Here is a 22,265-nt window from a genome sequence, read left to right as displayed (position 1 = left end):
CGGGCAAAATCATCATCGTATACCAGCTGATCAGGTGGTGATGCGTATATAACACCATAACCTTTCCCATATCCCATATATATATATATGCGTATATAACGCCGTTTGAATCATATTTCAGCCACTGTGGGCAACATCATCATCATATACCAGTTGATCAGGTGGTGGTGTGTATATAACGCCATAACCTTTCCCATATCCCATATACATATATATATACATATATACACCTATATAATGTCATCTGGTCATGGGTCAATGCACATGAATGCAATGCATGAAAAGTACGTTAATAAAATCTTTCGAAATTTCATAAGACCATTTTGTCTTTGAGCAATATCATAAAGTAAACTTTTTTTCAACTTTCATATTTTTCTGAGACACATGAACAGATGATAAAATATTATGACACATGGAAATTCAAGAACATAGATATCTCTAATACTTCTATGAATAGAGCCATTTATGGAATTTGTGCATTTGCACGTTTCATTCGTATCGTATAGATCATGCCAAAAGAATGAAGGGATAGCCTTAACATACCTGGAATAGGAACAACTCCGTATAATATTCTTGGAGAAGATTGCACTGTACTCCTTTAGAACCGCATTACGTTGAACTGTTGAAGATTTACGTTGCTACAGGCTTAACCACGTTACTTAACATATAAATTCTAATTTTGGGAGTGTTCTTTTGAGAATGATAAGTAGAACTGTTGCTCCCATTCATGAATTAAAATGATGAAGTTATTAATGCTTGAATGGTATATTAAAGTTTTCAAGGATTTCATTGATCTTTTGTGAATGAGAAACAAAAGTGTTGTTCATGAATTAAAAGGATGAAGTTATGTAACCTTGAATGGAATATTAAAGTTTCCAAGAATTGAAATCCTTGGAATTGGAAAGGATATTTAGTGTTGTGACACATAATCAAGGAATGACCTTAGTCATATCCTTGTAAGGTGGCTAGCTGCCACGTTTCTTTTGGGGTAGGAATTATTATTTTTTTATCCACTTATTAGTTAATCGGGTAATGTTTCGTTACTCGGTAATTAATTTATTACCCATATAATTTAAAAATTACCATAAATTACTTAAAATATTACTCACTTTCCACATACATTATATACCTTACTATCATGGTCATGTAGTACCTTATATCGCACTAGTCCATAAATACCGGGTATTTTAGCTCGGGCCGTATTTTACCCCAACATGCCAAACTTCGACAAAATTCATTTTCTTCGATATTACTTACCCTCTTACCTTCACGAATTTACTCATCACTTATAATCCTTATAATCCCCAAATAATCTTTTCCTTGGACGATGTCAATTACCTTACGACAAATTTAACGTACATTACTGCAGGGTGCAACATCGTCGTAACTTATTACTGCAAAGTGTAATATCACTGTAATGTAATATTGTTGGGTACAATACCGTCATAACTTAATACTGCAGGACACAACATCAATCGTAATATATTACTGCTGGACGTAACACCATCGTAATATATTATTGTAGAGGGTAACATCATCGTCATATATTACTGCAGAGCATAACATTGTCGTAATATAATACTGCCGAACATAATATCGACGTAATATTGCGGGGCGTAACAACTGGATTGGCCATATACAGTACCAAGTAACTAAGCATGTCGAGTGATAGAGCATGATAAGTGGAAAGTGTGAGAGAGTGATATTGAGTACTCTAAGAGTGTGAGTAAATGAGTTCATCTCTGAGATACATTGCATTGACATACATGCATAGAGATGCATTTTCCGCTTGTTGTACGGTATTACGTCATTCATGACTTCTTACATATATTGACATATAGGCATAGAGATGTATTTTTCTCATGCCACTTGAAAATGAAACATTTACCCGTCGAAAGCTTTTTGGGAAAATCACAGTTTCAAACTTACTTATATTTTTTTGGCGATTTCGGTAAAAGATTTGGGTTTTTACTGATATACTTGAAAAACGGGCCTATTTTTCTGGAACTGTGAACGATCTGATCTTTGAGTTACTTCTTTTATCACTTTCATTATATTGTTATGAACTGTTGTTGGCTATTAATGTTGGACTACGACCTATGTTTCAGCTTGTCACTACTTTCAACCTAAGGTTAGGTTTGTTACTTATTGAGTACATGGGGTCCGTTATACTCATACTATACCTCTGCACCTTGCGTGCAGATGTTGGATGTTGATGTTGATGTGTTCGATGGGAGCTAGATTTGAAGATGTATCTACATTCCGGTTGTAGCTTCCTCTTGTTCATGGTAGCCTTAGAATTATAAAATATGTTTATGCACATTTCGAACAGATGATGTATTTATTTCATATCAACTTTGTAAATTCTATGTCTTAGAAGCTCATGATTTGTACTATCAGTCTTTGGGAAATGTATAAGATTCAGATATTTTCTTTTACTTATTTGCCTTATTGAATTTTATTGGAATTGGATAGCTGTTAATTGGCTTACCTAGCAAGTTGGGTTAGGTGCCATTACGACTAGTTGGATTTTGGGTCGTGACAATTATGTTCTCAAGTTGGCTATTTAAAGCCCTTCATGTTTAATAAAAAATTGAGAGGCATTTTCAATCAATACTTTTAATCTTTTTGTTGTCTCGTCTTTTAAAAAACTAACATCAGTCTTTACGTACTATTTTTTTGCTCTTGCAGTTTTGTAATGCTCTAATGCAAGCATTTACATATGAGTTGCAAATTCTCGTCAAATTGATCTACTATCATGAAACATTTTATCTGTAAAAGAATTGATCTTGATGAATTGGTTATCTGTCTTGTGTCATAAATACTCTAATATTTTTCCAGATATTGTGCTTAAATCTCATTCAGTCAAACTGTGAATAGATGGAGCTGTGACAACTGTGTATATTATCCAAATTCTTAAGTGGATTAATGCTCCTTATAGAACATATGAATTACTGTCAATTTATGATAAGGTATGCATCTTTTATTTTGATGATTTGACAAACTTTATAAAAGAACAAGATAAGGAATCTGATACAATTAGTTCCCTTGCATTCAAAGTAACTAGTGAGATGTCTGATTCAATTCTAGATGAAACCAAATAAGGAAATAGCAGAGGGAACAGATAGGGATCAGTTTCCTTGGTCGTTGTACAGTCAACTCTATAGTTGTAAAAGCTGTTGCACTGTACCGTCTGGCAGCAATGCAGCAGCGCAGCTGTAGCTTGATAAGGCCAAACTAAAAGGCACTTTATTAAACCACCCTTTATGACATCACACACACATATTATTAACGTGAGGCAAGGGAGTTCATTTTCTTAGCACTTGCAAATCAAAAGAAAATATTCTCTCAAGTGCTAGCCACTACATCTCTCAAGAACAAAGCTACTGCAACCTCAAGGACCAGATCCAAATATTGAAGATATCTTAAGTCCTTAGGTTTGTTGAGTCTTTGTTATTTTTTTCTTCACTTGTAATTCCTACTTAGCTTAGTTAGAAGCATTGTGTAGGAAACCTTTGTAAATCATAAACCATTGTGTTTGTGTCTTGGATAGAGTTGCTCGAGTTGGAAGTATTTGTAATAAATGTATTACAATGTGGCTTGTAATATGTGTGTTTCAAGTTAGTGAGGGATATGAAAGTCTTTGTAATAGAGTTATTACAAAGTGGCTTGTAATAGAGTATTACAAGTTAGTGAGCGATTAAGAGGTTAATTCCTAGGTTGCATAGGTTGTAACCTGAAGTTTGCTCGGTTAGTGGAGTTAAAATCCTACTAGGGTAGGTTGTGGTTTTTAATCCCTTGAGAAAGAAGTTTTCCACCTAAATATTGTGTGTTCTTTATTTACTGCCGATTTACAGTGGAAACAGATAGAAAACCTGGTTCCCTACACTATTTAGTTTTATAGTTTGTTGCTTACTATGGAAACTAATAGAGAACCTGGTTCTCTATATAGTTTGGTGGACCCTTAAATTCGATCAATTGGTATCAGAGCATGTTCTTTTTAAAAGGTTAACACCTAGAAAAGATCTTCATGGCTTCTCCACTAAACTTCGAGGAAGGACAATCAACATACAGACCATCAAGATTCAACGACCAATACTATGGTTGGTGGAAAACAAGAATGTATCACTTCATAATGGCTGAGGACTCCGAGCTTTGGGATATGATTTGTTATGGTCCCTTTGTCCCTATGAGGGCTGTTGGAGAGGGAACAAGTAATGTTCCAAAAATAATAAAAGAATACAATGGTGCTGACTGAAAAGCTATTAAGAAGTACTTCAAGGTGAAGAAGATTCTTGTGTGTGGTATTAGACCAGACAAGTATAATCGTATCTCGGCTTGTGAATCTGCCAACGAAATTTGGGAAACTCTTCAAATGGATCATGAGGGAACTATTCAGGTAAAGCAGTCCAAAATATATGCTTAAAACTGAGTATGAACTCTCTAAAATGGAAGAGCGTGAGTCCATTCAAGAGATGCATACCCATTTCACCTCCATAATCAATGAGCTTTATTCTCTTGGTGAAACCATTCCAACCAACAAGCTAGTCTGGAAGATACTCAGTTAAAGACCTGCAGAAGCTAACTATTGACGAGCTTATTGGAAATCTCAAAGCATATGAGATGAAAAGAAATAAGGATCTTGAAAGAAGAGAGCCCAATGAGGAGAGGAACCTGGTTCTCAAAGCTGCCCACACTGATTCAAGTAGTGATGAATCTAAAATGATGTATCTCACTCGAAGATTTCAAAAAATGGTTCGTAAAAATGGTGGGATCCCAAAGAAAGGAAGTTCCAACAGGAATTTCAAAAGAAATGATTACTTTTAGAAGTGTGAAAAGCCTGGACACTTCATTAAAGATCGCCCTCTTCATAAGCAGGATCATTACAAAACCAACACTGCTAAGGCAGCTAAGAGGAACCAGGTCCCTGTCAGGAAATTTAAAAGAAGAGATGTTACTGCCAACATGGCGAAGCAAACTTTGGCTGACTGGAGAGATTCCTCCAGCAAATCTGAAGGTGAGGATGACCAAGGAGATGCATCTATGATGGTTGCTAATAATTCAAAATATGAGTCAATCTTTGCACTCATGGCTAAATCTGATGATGACAAGGACAAGGAGGAAGATGAGGTAAATTTTCTTAATGTTCAAAGAAATTTAAAAACTTACTCTAAGAAAAAATTGATGTCCTTAGCAAATGTGTTGATTGATGCCTATCATAGCCTCATTAATGAGAAAAATGCTTTAATATAAGAAATTGGTGACATAGAACAACAAAGGGATGACATGGTAATTTCTATTGTAAACTTGAAGGAACAAGTAGAAGAAGTAACTACAGAAAATAACTTGTTGTAAAAACAAACAAAAAATTGGATGGACAACACTAAGGGTTAAAAAGTGGCTAGTAAGTCTCAACTTGAGCTTAAGAGTGAGCTTAAGAAAGTTAAAACAAGTCTTGTTGCTGAGCTTGAAAAGAATAGACAACTTTAGGAGGATTTGAAAAGGTTTAAAATGATCTTGATAAGTCACTTAAATATACTTGATCCTCTGATGTAATAACGTCTATGTACAAGAGTAATGGTGGAAACAAGCAAGGAATCAGGTTCCAAAAGGTTAAAACCTCCTATAATCCCCATAGCAAGTATGTAACTATGGTTGATAATTGGTTGTGTACTCACTATGGTCAAACAGATCATTACAAAGACTCTTGTAAAACTAAAATTTAGTCTTTGCAAAAAAACAAAGTTTTTGTTGAAAAGCGGCCTACTGATGAGGAACATGGTTCCCTGAAAAGAATATATGTGTTGCATGCATGAGCAAAAAGAAGTTTGATCCGCCTGTTCAATCATTATAAGGGACCCAAGTTGGTTTGGGTTCCTAAGTCTAATCATTGATTTAGCGTGCAGGCTGAAGTGAGAAGTAACAGTAAAAAATGGTGCATGGATAGTGGCTGCTCTGAGTATAAAATTAGAAGAATGAATGATTTCCTCTCACTCTAGGCCTTCCAAGGTGGGAGTGTGTCCTTTGGAAATGACAAGAAGGCTATATTCTTGGTGTTGGCAAAATTGACAAAACACTCTCTCATGCAACTAAAAATGTGTACTATGTGAATGGCTTGAAATATAGCTTGTTGAGTGTGTCTCAAATCTGTGATAAAGAAAAAATGAAGTAAAGTTGTTATCCAAATCTTGCACTTTCACCAATCTTAAAACTGGTGAAATGGTATTGATAGCCAAGAGATTCAAGAATATCTATGTTCCAGACCTTGATTCACTAAATGGTAGTGATTTAACATGCTTAAATATCATTGATAATGATGTAGAGTTATGGCACAGACGACTGGGGCATGCGAATTTTTATTTGCTGAAAAAGTCGGTTATGGAGGGCCTGGTTCATGGGCGAAGCATTCAACACTGCTTGCTACTTAATTAACAAATGCATGATCAGGTCCCTTCTTAAGAAGTCTCTATGAACTGCTCAATGGGAGAAAACCAACGATGACTTACCCGAGAGCCTTTGGATACAAAATGTTTTGTTCTTAACAATGGTGGAAAATGGTCACATAACAAAGAAGATGAAGATGGAGAATTTACAAATGCTCCTGATAAAGCTATAGATATTCCAAACTTCGACAAAAATCGTTTTCCTCGATATTACTTACCCTCTTACCTTCACGAATTTACTCATCACTTATAATCCTTATAATCCCCAAATAATCTTTTCCTTGGACGATGTCAATTACCTTATGACAAATTCAACGTACATTACTGCAGGGTGCAACATCGTCGTAACTTATTACTGCCCCTTGCGTGCAGATGTTGGCTATTGATGTTGATGTGTTAGAAGCTCATGATTTGTACTATCAGTCCTTGGGAAATGTATAAGATTCAGATATTTTCTTTTACTTATTTGCCTTATTGAATTTCATTGGAATTGGATAGCTGTTGTGAGCACGTCATTTTTGATTCACGAAGGCTATTCCAAAAGAAATCAAAAAATAAAACAAATTTCCGTGTTGTACAATTTTTAGAATTCGCGTGGCATTTTTGGATAATTATTTATGTTTTTGTCTGTGAACGCCTATCCTGTTTTAATTAATCCAAAAATACCAAAATACATGTTGCATGCATATTTAGGATTTAATTGTGCATTTTTGAATTAATTAAACCACATCCTATTTTAAAGAATGAAAATCACAAAAATATGAATTTTGGTAGCTTTGTCATTTTTTTTAATTGTGTGATTTATTTTAATCAATATTTGATCTTGTGTGTTAATTATTGCTAAGGGTTAATTAATATCTTTTTAAAAATAATCTTGGTTTTACAATTTAATTTAGAAATTTTTGGTTTTTAGGAATTAAAAAAAATGAAAGGAAAAAAGAAAAGAGTGAAAATCGGATTGGGCTATTATTTTTGGACCAAAAAATCAGGCCCAAATCACCCATTTACCAGGTCCAGTTGGCCTGGCCTGAGACGTCTTAAAACGACGTCGTTTGGTCACTCCAAATCAAGGCCGTTGGATTAAATTGATCCAACACCTGAGATTCAATCTCCCTTACCCGTTCCCAAACTCGACCCATTCCCCGGTTCAAATCGACCCCCTACTTAAACCAAACGACGTCGTATTGGTTAATCTCCTTGATCCTGGCCATTGATCTTAATTGATCTAACGGCCGGGATTAAATTCCCCACATGGTATATATTCCTAAATCCTACCCCGCCCCCTAAACCAAACCCCCCCTCCCGCTCACCTCTTCGTCTCTGAGCTTCAGAGATCAAACAGATCCTCCGCCTTCAACCACCGTGCTCCGCCCACCGAAAATCGCCTCATGGCGGTTCCGGTGGTCCAAACGACCCCATCTTTTCACCACTGATTCCCCTCGACCTCCCCATTCTGAATCCCTAACTCTTATCCCTTGAATCCCACCCGTATGCTTTGAATATTAGATCAAAAATCAGGCCGGAACCCTATCTCGTCCAATAGCCTCCAATTTCACACCACAACTTCCCCAAGACTTCCTCGTTCCAGTCTCACGCTCATTTTTCTTCGAATCACCCCCGAACTCCTCGAATCTTAGATCAAAGAAATTGACCCAAACCCTAATCCATTCAAATGCCACCAAACGCACACCCTGTGATCTCTTGGACCCCCTCACCATGAATCCCTTATCGACTCTTTTCAAATCATCGTGGGGTAGCTCGGATTCCATGTCGAAGTTAGGCAGGCCAGGTTCCATGAATTTTGAGCCAGAGACTGACTTTAGCCATGTTGTTTTCCTTCGAAAACACATGGTTAAAGTCCGTCTCGGCTTGAAAATGGGAAGAGCCTTGAATTTTTTTATCGAGTTGTGATTTGGGTAAGTCTTTTACGTCCAGTTTTGATTGTTCACTCTTGCAGTTCCGTTTGTTTACTCTATCCCTTCCTCTTCTTTAAATTGGCATGAATTTCCCGTTTGAATTATGGTCAGTAGTCTAAAGTCCAAACTTGGGCCAGTTTGCGAGTTGAATTTGTCAAAGAACTGGTTTAATTTGTGTCTGTTTAGTTTGGTCAAGTTCAGGCTACCAATTATGTTGTCGTTGTGATCCCTTAATCAGTGATGTTAGCCTGTACAATAGACCTAATGCTTAGGAAATGGTTCGTGATTGTTTGATCCTAGACTTGTGCTATTAATCAGGTTTCGTTTCATGACACTTGCTTTGCCTCATCTCTAATAGCAGTCTCATGTTGATAGTAGTTAGGTTTAGCCAAATTGTTGTGAATTAAAACTTATTCTATAGTGTGTGATTCCCTTTGTTTGCAATTCATGTTGTTGATTACCTACCTAGTTGGTCATCATGAGGTCTACTAGTCTTTCCAATCTGAAGTTTTGTAATCTGTCCAGTTGAGTTAGGAGTCAGTTGTTAGGATTTTGATAGTTTGAACTGGTTATAGCTGAAGGGTTTGATACAGAGTGAAAGGGATTGGGTAGGACAGTAATTTCAAGGGCTTTAGAAGGGTAATTTGGGAATTGAAAAGTTTAAAAATGGCTAGTTTAAGTGTTCTGTCCAGTAATTACTAATTAACATTAAACTAATGCATTTGTTTAGTGCTAATGAGGAACAAGACATAATGGTAGGGGAGGGTTTAAAGGAAATGGATTAAGAAATAGGTGTCCATACCCATTTGAATTTAAATAAAGAAAAGACAAGGGTAGTGGGGAACAAGTGAATTAAAAAGAGAACAAAACATGTAGTAGTGGTTGAGGAATATCATGGGCAGAAATACTTTCTTAATTAACTTAATGCTCCTAAGAGCTGGAAGGTGAATAAGGTTTGGCTATAAATGAAAGGAGCTTTACACAGTGTAGAGGATCCTTTTTAGTCTGGACTGGCTTTTTATTTGGGCAGACCTTAAGGCATAAAAGGAAATAGATATTGAGGAGAACATTGGGAGAGATTTTTAGACGAGGAGTAAGAGTTTAGAGTCAAAAACACATAGAAAGAGTCCAAATTGAGGGAGTTTCCTAGAGATTAAGGATTTCAGTTTTAAAGAGTTTGAGAGTTTTGAAGGCTTAAAATCAGTTTTTTAGAGAGATGTAGATTTTTGAAGGCATTCAGTTTTGGAGAGAGTTCTTATACAGTTTTGAGGGGGTGTGAAAACATTGAGAAAAGAGAATACTGTTTCATTGATCCTTCTCATTTTCTTTTTCAATTTAGAACTAGAATTCAGTCCCTTAATCTATTTGCTTCGAGTCTGTAGGTTCGAGTTAGTGGATAGATTAGCTGACTGCTTATACTTCAGTCCCTGATTCATTCTTGGGTTTTGGCATTGTTTGAGGTTGTTCTATCAACTCTGTTTGGTTTTCAAAATTTTCTGGGCTTCGAACTTGGGTTGACTTGCTGCTGTTGAGTTGTTGTTAATTGCTGGACTTGTTACCCGTTGCTGACCTCCTTCTCTTCTCATTGTATTGCCATTTCCAGGTACACAGCTGTAACCCTGGTTATTTGTAAGCTGAAAACATGAAGCATGAATATACATGAAGATTTGAAGCTTTAAGTATGATTTAGCTTTTCTACTGATTTGTATATTAGGATATCTCACTCACTAATATCATGTAAATGCCTGCCGGATGTATAACTGGACAGTTCTTGTAATGATTTAATTTGTGAACTTTCGAATGAACTTTATATCTGCTCTTGGTCAAAGGGGGAGTGTTGTAGTCAATAATATTTGGTTTGTTTTATCTTGATTAGTAGGTAGTGTATTTCGAATGCATGTCCGTTAGAATCCGGCCTAATTGACTATTTAATTAATATAGAAATCTAATTTTAATATCAATGGCTTGAGTTTAGGATTAGGAATAGACATCTAAATTACCTCTTTCTAATTATTGCTCTTCTAAAACCTGTAGTAATATACTTAATTAGATATAATCACTTCACATTTCTGCGTGGCAAATTGTTGAATATGTGTAGAATAACTTAAGTAAGTTTCATTAAGTGTTTAGTTCGTTTAAAATTGGAAGAGTGATGTGTTTTGTCGAAAAGAGATCGATAGCCCGTATTTAGGCGGATTGGGCCTCAGCACTTGAATAAGATGGCACAGGTCCTGTTTTTAACACTACATTCGTTTGGACCTGGGCCCAGGTTGGTGAATAGCCATGCCCGTCTACGTACTTAGGTTCTGATTTTAAATGGGTGGTGTTCATGACCCAATTATAATAGCTCTTAAACCATATAATTAACTAGGATTCCTCCTTTTATTTTAGAAACGAACTAAGTAGAACACTATAGATTACTTTAGGTTTGCCCTTTAAAGATAGTAAAATGATATGAGCCTAGCTGAATAAATACATAAATGGAGGGGCCCTCGTTAAATGTATATATTAAATACTTAGATTCCGGGACGGGCCGTTTAACGAATTTCACGGCCTCGTCCAAAATAACAACGTGTTAGTCTCTTTAGGCGCGTATCTTAATAACATCACCTCCCTAAATTCGGGTGCGCATTTATGTGACCCAAATCCAAATCCCAGCGAAATTAAAATGTGTCCAAAAATCACGGGTGCATTGATGTGACGTGGTTCAAGACGTGTTTTAATGACGTTGCAATTCTCTTTAAAATAATAATTAAAATGAATAAAAGCGATAAAGAGTTAAAATTTGCACATAGGTTCAACATGTATTAGAATCAGATATTTAAGCCAAATATAACAGTTGAGCAACCGTGCTAGAACCACGGAACTCGGGAGTGCCTAACACCTTCTCCCAGGTTAACAGAATTCCTTACTCAGATTTCTGGTTCGCGGACTGTAATACAGAGCCAATCTTTTCCTCGATTCGTGATTCAACCGGTGACTTGGGACACCATAAATCTTCCAAGTGGCGACTCTAAATCTTTAATAATAAATCTCGTTTCGATCGTCCTTTAATTAGAAAAACTCCCTATGTGCCCCTTTGCGGTGGCACGGTGAAAAAGGAGGTGTGACAACTCTGGCAACTCTGCTGGGGAGATAACCCAGAATCTCTGGTTCAGGGTTCAAGAATTTGAGCTTGGAATAATTGTTATAATTGGCTTTGTTTATTATCTGATTTTTACATGTTTGGGCCTAATATGCTAAATGCTGCTTTTACCGCTTTGATATTATCTGAATTGTATATAAACTGTGCAGAAACCCTTCTCTTCTTACCTCCGGGGATGTGCTTGCTGGTTGAGACTCCCTATTCTGTTAGTGTCATACCTTTGAATAAGAAAGACATCGGACAAGTTACAAAGCCGGACGATCTCGCGGGTCCCTGGTACGTAGCCCCCTCCTCGACTCGAGTTGTCCGCTCGGGTACACAGTCTAGAACAAATACCTAGGTTACGAACCTAGAATAACTCAGCTTCATGCCGGATCCCTAGTAGGAACATTTGTTTGCATCATGTGCATTTGACTTTGGAGGCTCAACACAGGGGTTGGGTATGTCTAGGACAGGTGTACCAAAACGACAAAAGACCATCCTGATACATCCAACTTGCTACTTGTGCATTTGTTTGCTTCGAACTTGCATGCTGACCGGCTTTTGAATACTTTGAGGAAAGAGAGATAGAGGTAGTTAATCGCCTGTTTTGGAAAAATCAATGTCCAAATAGCGTCGAAAATCTGTCGGATTTTTGAGAAAATGAAAAAAAAGGTTTTGTTTATGAAAAATGGTTTTATTTGCCATTGAAAGAGTCTTGTTTTCAAAAAAAGTTTGTTTTATCTGCCCGAACTACGCCAGTTTGATTCTCACTGGATGTGAGATACGTAGGCAACCCCCATCGGGTCCAACCTCCCCTTTTACAAAAATAGCCAAAAATGTCAAATTTTAATTATCAACATAAATAAGCCGGGTGATGCCGTTTTTGACAAGAATAGCCGAATGTTCCCGAAAGGGACACCGGAAGGCTGACTTTGCATAAACGGCCACTTTTAGTCATTTTTGGATTTTTGACCGGTTGACTCACCCGGCTTTAAAATGTTCATTCCCGAAGTGCTGAAAAACCGTGTGCGGAACCGGATCTTCCTTTTAATCTGTGAAAAATTAAAAATAGTCAATTTGTTGAGTCAAATAAATTTTATTTCTTAATCACCTTAATGAATGTGCAGGATGAGCACGATGCAAAATGAACATTTTTCAATAATGACTAAAATCCCTTTCAAGTTGCGGCTATGGTGGGATGATTTAGGTGGTGAAGGGCAAGATGAGGTCAAGAAATATCTAAAAGGTCTTACGGGTTTATTGGAAATCCAGCCTCGGGGGATATCATAAGAGCTTTGGTCACCTGCTGGGACCCGGCACACAATGTCTTCCACTTCTCCGATTTTGAACTCACCCCGACTTTGGAGGAAATAGCCGGGTACATCGGAAATGCTGAAGTTCCGTTGAGGCAAAAATACATGGTTTCTCCAAGAGCTGTCACTGTGCATCGGTTCTTAGATTCGTTAAAGATACCCAAGACGGTCCACAACCCATATTTGGCCGCAGTTTTTTGTAATCCACGCTTCATATACGACAGATACAGTCATGTCGGAGGATTCAATAACCCGGGTAACAAGTTATGCAGCAAAAGTAACCGTCAGAAGTGGGACGAGCATAGACAAGTGGATTTTATGATAGCCTTTTTGGGCCTTTTGGTATTTCCAAGGAAAAACGGTAACATTGATCTGAAAATAGCCGGGGTCGTCAGTACCTTGCTCACTCAAGATAAAAGCACTCTTGTGCCTATGATAGTATCTGATATCTTCTGAGCTCTCACAGCCTGCAAAGCCAGAGGTAACTTTTTCGAGGGGTGTAACTTGTTGCTACAAATATGGATGACTGAGCATCTCTGCCACCGTTCCCAGCTCTTGAGTTATGGTTCCTCGAAGAAAACTTGCATAGAAGAGTTCTACACAAGAATCAAGGGGGTCAGTCTACCTGAGGGAGTTACGACGTGGACATCATTCTTTCGGACCCTCACCACCAGCCAAATACAGTGGACACTAGGATGGTTTCCCATTGACGAGGTCATCCATATGTCGGCAGCTAGGACCCACTTTCTATTGATGGGGCTCAAGAGTATTCAGCCTTACGCGCCATATCGGGTTTTGAGACAACTCGGGAGATGCCAAACAGTGCCATAGAAGGAAGATCTTAGTGCTCAAGTAATTGAGATTAGCCTTGACAGACAGTTCCCTGAAGCAAGAGTCTGTCAGATCTGGAGTGAATTCCAATATTTAAAAGCAGATGCTTGCATGCAGGATCAGGCCAAAGGCAAAGTGGCGCCAGGATACCTTGCTTGGTACATGAGAGAACTTGAGCATGAAAGTCCGGCTAAAAGACCCCATCTTTAGGAATTCATCAAGGCGTCGCAAGAACAGTAGGATTGGTTGGCTAAAGAGCACGAGTACAGGGTTACAATAGGCAAGTTGGAGAAGCAAGTTATAGATTTGAAATTTGAGAAAGATTTGCATATCGCTGCAGATGAGGGAGAAAAGAGAAAACTAGCTCACGAAAACGAGGTCCTCAAAGCTCAAATACAGGAAATGAAAATAGCTACCAGAAACCCAAAGAGAAGTCGGGCTGATGAAAGGCTCATAAACGGTTTGAAGAAGAAAGTCCTCGATTATCAAGAAGACCTGGAAAAATCTAAAGCTGGTCTAGTGAGAATCCAGGTGAAATGGATAAAGAAGGCAGAAGAGCGAGCACAGTCTATGCAACAAATGAAGAGGGACCACGAAAGGAGCATCACTATATTGAGAGAAACAACATCCACTCTCAAAGAGCGGATCTTCAGACAAGCCCGAGATGCCAGAGCAGATAGGAAGCGCTACTATGATCTAATGGCCCGAATAGAGAAATAGATGAATGAGTTTCAGGATCAACTCCTTTACAACGCTCAAATGCTGGGGACGTGGAATCAACAAATAGAGCGATTGCTTATGGAAAGGGACAGAATCAAGGGACAGAATCAAGGGAAGAATCGACGATATCGGGCACTACATCACTATAAAGTGCCTAGCTTGTGAGGATATGTCCCGTACCACCTTCTTTGCTTCAATAATGATTTATGTCCACCAGGTCATGGAACATTTGAAAGATCTGCAAAGGGGTCTTGCACCAAAGTCCGCGGCGAGGCCGAACGACGCCCCGCGGGTGCCAAAATTCAAAACTCTGAAACATTCATAGTTTGAGTCTGTATTTTCCTTGTCTTCAGAGTCTGTTGTCCGTCGGAGTTTGTATTTCCCTTTTTGGCATAAAGTCTGTAGTCTGTATCAAGTCTGTCAATTTCCTTTCAAAAATGTTTTGCCTTGTAATAAAACGTTTTGCTAGTAAAGGTTGAAAAATCCAAAAATGGTGCCTTTATTCTCCGCACTAGTGGCTGAACTATGCCCGGTCTGATTCATGTGAGGACATGATACGTAGGCAATCCACATAAGATTCGACCACCACTAAAAAGAAAAAGAGAAAAGGCAAAGGGAATAAAAGAAAGGAAAAGAAAGAAATAAAAAGAGAGATAAAGAAAGTTTCAGAAACACTTAAACGAGGCACAAACAAAGTAAGCTGTAATGACGCATGCGGTCAAAGCAAAGACATGTTAGAAATGGTTAAACTGTCTAGGAACATTGCATCCCCCAACGTGAAATTGCAATATGTGTTAAACTCTAATGCTAACAAGTTTGTTGTTTATCCAGAGATTTCGAACCAGTTAGTTTTTTAGATTGTTCTGGCAGATTACCATTACCAAACAAGATCCAAAGGGCCCGTACTAAAAAGCATGACTAGTTCAGACCAAAGTGTCGAGGATGAAAGGACGGAGAATCAAATGCTGAAGAAGGAAATGGATAAGATGAGACAGGAGATGAAAGAAATGCAGCTGGCCTTAGCTAGGGTACAAAAAGTGCCTGGCCCTCCCGTTACTCCTACTCTCCCACCAGGACACACGCCAGAATACCCTCCCCCCGGCCCTTCGACAAGCTTCCCCAGTCACCAATACTATTAGGGAAGAAATGCCTATGATCCCCAAGCTTCACAACCCAATCAGAACCCTCTTCCACCAAATGTTCCTGTTTTCGTGGCACCCCCACCAGCCACGCTGTAAAGATCATCCAGCGAGCTGTTGTTTCAGGCTCACGATAACTAATATTACCCACCTGAACCAACCTTCAAAGCACCCGAGCCTCATACTTATAATACTCACTTCGAGATCCCGGTAGAGACTGAAAAGATTACTAAGAGCCTAAAGCAAGATGAAGTGCTTCGAAAGGTTAAAAGCCTGGATTAATCCTTCAGAAATCTCCATGGGTTAGGCAACCAAGTAAGTGTGGCCTACAAATATCTGTGCCCATTCCCCGACATTCAATTGCCGGCAGGGTTCAAGATGCCAAAGTTTGATCTATACGAGGGGCACGGTGATCCAATGGCACATCTGCAAGGTTTTTGCAGTAAGATGAGAGGGGTCGGGGGAAAAGACGAGCTGTTGATAGCTTATTTTGGTCAAAGTCTAAGCGGGTCTGCACTAAAATGGTACACAGGACAGGATCCTAGCAGGTGGTACACCTGAGATGATCTAGCACAAGCCTTTGCAGGCCACTTTGAGTACAACCTTGAGATTGTCCTTGACCGTCTCACATTGCTAAAACTTGAGAAGAAGCCCGGGGAAAGCTTCCGAGAATTTGGGTTCCGTTGGAGAGAGCAGGCGGCAAGAGTTGATCCTCCGATGAGAGAGGGGGAAATGGTGGACTACTTTCTGCAAACTCTGGAGCCAACTTACTTCGGTTACCTGGTGACGTCAGTTGGCAAATCTTTCAACGATGTAGTAAAAATGGGCGTTATGATTGAAGAGGGACTTAAGTCTAACAAAATCCTGAGCTATTCGGCGATTAAAGCAACCACTCAGGCCATTCAGAGCGGCACGGGAGGTGCGCTCGGAAAGAAGAAAAGGGTAAGATGTCGCAACAGTTGAGGCAGGTACTTGGTCCATATCCAGAGGCCCCCCCCCCTCACTACCAACCTAGACCCCATCACTCAAATTACCCACACATTCCATACGGCCCTCCACAGCCCTACTACCCACCACAAGAGCTACATTTCTCTGTCCATCACGCCCAAACTTACACCCAGCCTCTGGCTCGCCCGCAATGGCATGCGCTGGCTCCCCAGAATACATATCCACCTCCACAAAACACATATTCACCTCCCCAAAACACATATCCACCACCAAGGGCCTACAGGAATCCTTCGGGACCAGGTTTTCGTGGGAATCAGACTTTCAGGAATGAAAGGGAACATTCACTCCACTGGGAGAAACTTATACTACTTTGTTCCACAAATTGAGGCAGTTAGGCCTATTGAGTCCTATGGAGCCCAAATTGCCAAATCCCCTTCCCAAAAATCTGGACCACTCGGTAAGCTGTGAATATTGTTCGGGGGCTCCCGGGCTTGATACTAAGAAGTGTTGGAAGTTGAAGACTGTCGTACAAGATCTTATTGACACAAATAAGATCGAGGTCCAGGAGCCAGAGGCACCTAACACCATGAAGATCACATGATCGAGCTAGTGCACGAAGGAGGGAAGCTCAAGAAGCCCTCACAAACAGTAATGATGATCCGTGCCAGTCCGAAAGAAAAGTTGATCAGTGAAAAAATGGTAGTACAGTCAGAAAGGGAAGAAGGCAAGCCAGTGGTGGTGATGGGGAAGAGTTCATCTGATGTTTCCAAGAATCCAGAGCCTGTCAAAGTAACAGTGCAAGGGATATCAAGCAAGCAAGTAGCCGTGAAGGGGGCATGCATAGGACCAGTTGTTATCAGGCCAGTAATGCAGTTGCCGATAATCAGCGAGAAAGCTGTGCCATGGAGCTACAGTCAAGTAATGGTAATGCATAAGGGGAAGGAAATTATGGAGGAAATATGTGAGGCACAGGGGTTAACTCGTTTGGGAAGGTGTTTTGCTCCCGCAGAGTTAAGAAGGGTCAATCCAGTAGCAACAAAGAATCCAGTTACCGAGGAAGAGGCGGAAGAATTTTTAAAGAAAATGAAGGCGCAAGATTACTCCATTGTGGAGCAGTTGAGGAATACCCTGGCCCAGATCTTATTGTTATCGTTGTTGATCCATTCAGATGAGCATCGGTAGGTATTGATGAAAATTCTGAACGAAGCCCATGTTTTGGATAAGATCTCTGTGAATCATCTAGATAAAATAGCAAACAAGATTTTTGAGGTCAACATGGTCACTTTTTCAGACGACGAGTTGCCCGTGGAAGGTACAGAACATAATAGAGCCCTTTATTTAACCGTGAAGTGCGAATACTCGGTAGTCATTCGAATACTGATTGATAATGGGTCCAGTGCCAATATTTGTCCTTTGACCACATTGGACAAACTAAAGGTCGATGGTGACAGGATTCACAAGAACAGCATCTATGTTCGAGGGTTTGATGGTGGTGGTACAGACACAGTGGGTGACATCATACTTGAATTAACAATTGGTCCAGTCGAGTTCACCATGGAGTTTCAAGTGTTAGACATGGCAGTATCATATAATCTTCTGTTGGGGAGACCCTGGATCCACGCCGCCAAAGCAGTGCCTTCTACATTACATCAGATGGTCAAATTCGAGTGGGATAGGCAAGAGATTATAGTACATGGGGAAGACAATGAAAGCGCCGTAAGTGATGCCATCATACCCTTCATAGAAACTGATGATGATAAGGGACTGTGGGTCTACCAGGTTTTTGATATGGTTTTAGTGGACAAATTTCCCGAAGGTGAAAGCATCCCACTTCCCAAAATAGCAGCTGCAACTGTCATGGTAGCCTCGGAAATGTTGAAGAACGGGTTTGTGCCAGGTAAAGGTTTGGGGGCTGATCTTCAGGGTATTGTTCAGTCGGTTTCTTTGCCCAAAAATCTGGATACCTTTGAGTTGGGGTTCAAGCCTACAACAGTGGTTGTGATACGGGCCCGCAAGTTGAAGAAAAGAGTCTGAGTCCTTCCCAAGCCAATCCCGCGCCTATCCAGATCATTTGTCAGAGCAGGTATCAGAAAGTTGTCGGTCCCGAAAGTTCTCGGACCACTTATTGGGACAGATGGAGATTTGAATGAGGGATTTGAAAGGTTGTTCGCCGATGTCAACATGATAGAAGTTGGAGAAGGGTCCAGTAGGTTAGATGTACAATTTGTGGGGCCTAGGGCAAATATCAACAATTGGATGGCTACTCCCCTTCCTACCCGGAGGGAGTCTTGGTAGTGGGATCTGATTTTCTTTCTTGTCTTTTTGGATTATTTCAGGGTTGTAATCCAGTTTTGTTTTGTATTTAGCAAAGTGTGAAACTCTGTTATCCTGTATTTTAATAAAATGAAAGCTTCTTTTTCTTCTTATTTTGTTCTAATTTTGTTTTCTTCTTTTCTCTTTCTGAACAGTTCTCTTTATATTGGTTCTAATGACATGGCATGCACAACGGATCTTCAACCCAGTCTAAAAAATCAATATGATTTCGAACTAATTGTACAAGAGGTCGATTATGATGATGAATTGGAATACGGTGAGGATGAAGCCTTCGAAGAGATAAATAGAGAGTTAAGTCAGTTTGAAGAGAAATCCAAGCCCAACTTAAATGACACAGAAGTCATCAATTTAGGAGATGCGGATGATATCAGGGAAACTAAAATAAGCATCCACCTTGCACCGAATATCAGGGAAGAACTAATCAAAACACTTATTGAGTTCAAAGACATTTTTGCATGGTCGTATGATGACATGCCGGGGTTTAGCACGGATTTAGTAGTTCACAAATTGCCCATTAACCCGGTATGCCCTACCGTCAAACAGAAATTGAGGAAGTTCAAAACAGACATGAGTGTGAAGATTAAAGAGGAAGTAACCAAGTAACTGCAAGCAAAGGTTATTCGGGTCACTCGATATCCTGATTGGTTGGCTAATGTGGTTCCAGTGCCGAAGAAAGATGGGAAGATCAAGGTGTGTGTCGATTACCACAATCTGAACAGTGCAAACCCAAAGGATAACTTTTCATTACCCAACATCCATATCTTGATTGATAATTGTGCCGGACGTGAGATCGGGTCTTTTGTGGATTGCTATGCTGGGTATCATCAGATTCTGATGGATGAAGAGGATGCGGAAAAGACGGCTTTCATTACGCCGTGGGGGACTTATTTCTACCGGGTAATGCCATTTGGTTTGAAGAATGCTAGGGCAACGTACATGAGAGCAATGACTACTGTGTTTCATGACATGATACACAAAGAGATTGAGGTATACGTGGACGATGTGATCATAAAATCCAAGAATCAGGAAGACCACATAGCAGACATAAGGAAATTTTTCCAAAGATTTCGAAGGTACGATATTAAGCTCAATCTGGCCAAATGTGCATTTGGTGTTCCATCTGGGAAGCTATTGGGATTCATCATCAATCGGCGAGGCATTGAGTTGGACCCATCAAAGATCAAATCCATCCAAGATTTTCCACTGCCGAAGAACAAGACAGAAGTAATGAGTCTGTTGGGAAGGTTGAATTATATCAGCAGGTTTATTGCTCAACTCACAGCAACTTGTGAACCCATTTTTTGGCTACTGAAGAAAGATGTTGCGGTAGAATGGATGGCGGAATGTCAGGAAGCATTTGACCAAATCAAAGGATATTTATCAAATCCACCTGTGTTGGTTCCACCTGAGCCAGGAAGACCGTTAATTCTTTATCTAACGGTTCTGAAGAATTCGTTTGGATGCGTACTGGGGAAACACGATATTACAGGAAGGAAGGAGCAAGCCATCTATTATCTTAGCAAGAAGTTTACAGGCTATAAGGTTAAGTACACTCAACTCGAGAAGACATGTTGTGCCCTAACTTGGGTGGCCCAGAAATTGAAGCATTATCTGTCATCATATACTACTTATCTCATTTCACGCTTGGATCCACTGAAGTATATTTTCCAAAAGACTATGCCCACACGGAGGTTAGCGAAATGGAAAATATTACTCACAGAGTTCGACATCGTCTAAATGACGAGGACGGCCATGAAAGCCCAAGCATTGGCTGATCACTTGGCTGAGAATTCTATTGATGAAGAATACGAGCCATTGAGGACGAATTTTCCTGATGAAGAAGTGATGCATATAGATGAGTTGGAATTATCTGAGGAAGCAGGTTGGAAGCTCTTCTTTGATGGAGCCGCAAATGCGAAAGGAGTTGGAATAGGAGCGGTACTTATTTCTGAAACAGGACATCATTATCCTGTTACGGCACAGCTACATTTCTATTGTACTAATAACATGGCTGAATATGAGGCATGCATTTTGGGCTTACGGTTAGCTGCAGACATGGATGTCCAGGACGTCTTGGTCTTGGGAGACTCGGACCTCCTGGTGCATCAAATTAAGGGTGAATGGGAAATAAGGGATTTGAACCTCATACCATATCGACAATGTTTGCACGATCTGAGCAAGCGATTTCGATCAGTGAAGTTCAGACACATCCCAAGAGTTCATAATGAGATTGTCGATGCATTGGCCACCTTAGCATCAATGTTGCACCACCCAGACAAAATTATATTGACCCGTTGCATATTCAGGTTCGTGATCAGCATGCTTATTGTAACATGTTAGAGGAAGAACTGGATGGCGAACCATGGTTTTATGATGTCAAGGAATACCTCAGGATGTGGATATACCCGGAGTAGGCCATCGAAGATCAAAAGAGAGTCATTCGGCAACTGGCAAATGGATTTTTCCTTAGTGGAGGAGTGTTGTACAAAAGAACACCAGATTTGGGATTGTTGAGATGTATAGATGCTAGTCAAGCCACGACAGTTATGACAAAGATACATGCTGGAGTTTGTGGGCCACATATGAGCGGATATGTATTGGCGAAGAAGATTCTTCGAGCGGGGTACTATTGGCTCACTATGGAGCGTGATTGTATCAGTTTCTTGCGGAAATGTCATCAGTGTCAGATACACGGAGATCTGATTCATTCCCCGCCGACAAAATTGCATACAATGTCAGCACCATGGCCATTTGTTGCCTAGGGCATGGATATCATTGGACCAATTGAGCCAGCAGCATCCAACGGTCTTAGGTTTATTCTGGTGACCATCGATTATTTCACTAAGTGGGTTGAAGCTAAAACTTTCAAGTCGGTAACCAAGAAGGCATTGGTAGATTTTGTTCATTCCCATATCATCTGTAGATTTGGGATCCCAAAAGTGATCATCACGGACAATGGTGCTAATCTTAACAACGGTTTGATGAAAGAAGTATATCAGCAGTTCAAGATTACACACCGCAATTCCAACCCATATCGTCCCAAAGTGAATGGAGCAGTTGAGGCAGCCAACAAAAACATAAAGAAGATACTTTGGAAAATGGTAGAGGGTTCGAGGCAATGGCATGAAAAATTACCATTTGCGTTGTTGGGTTATCGCACCACTGTTCGTACTTCAGTAGGTGCAACTCCTTATTTGTTGGTATACAGAACTGAAGCAGTGATACCGGCAGAAGTTGAAATTTCATCCCTTCGGACTGTTGTTGAGGCTGAGATTGATGATGAAGAGTGGGTCAAAACCCGTTTGGAGCAGTTGAACTTGATTGATGAAAAGAGATTGGCAGTTGTGTGTCATGGCCAGTTATATCAAAAGAGAATGGCAAGAGCATACAACAAAAAGGTGTGTCCCCAGAAGTTTGAAGTGGGCCAGCAAGTGCTGAAACGCATCCTCCCACATCAGGCTGAGGCAAAGAGCAAGTTCGCCCCGAATTGGCAA

The sequence above is a fragment of the Nicotiana sylvestris genome, chromosome 11, assembly GCF_000393655.2.
Source record: "Nicotiana sylvestris chromosome 11, ASM39365v2, whole genome shotgun sequence".
Lineage (NCBI taxonomy): Eukaryota > Viridiplantae > Streptophyta > Magnoliopsida > Solanales > Solanaceae > Nicotiana > Nicotiana sylvestris.
The sequence above is the reverse complement of the archived record's forward strand: the minus strand, read 5'-3'. Positions refer to the sequence as shown.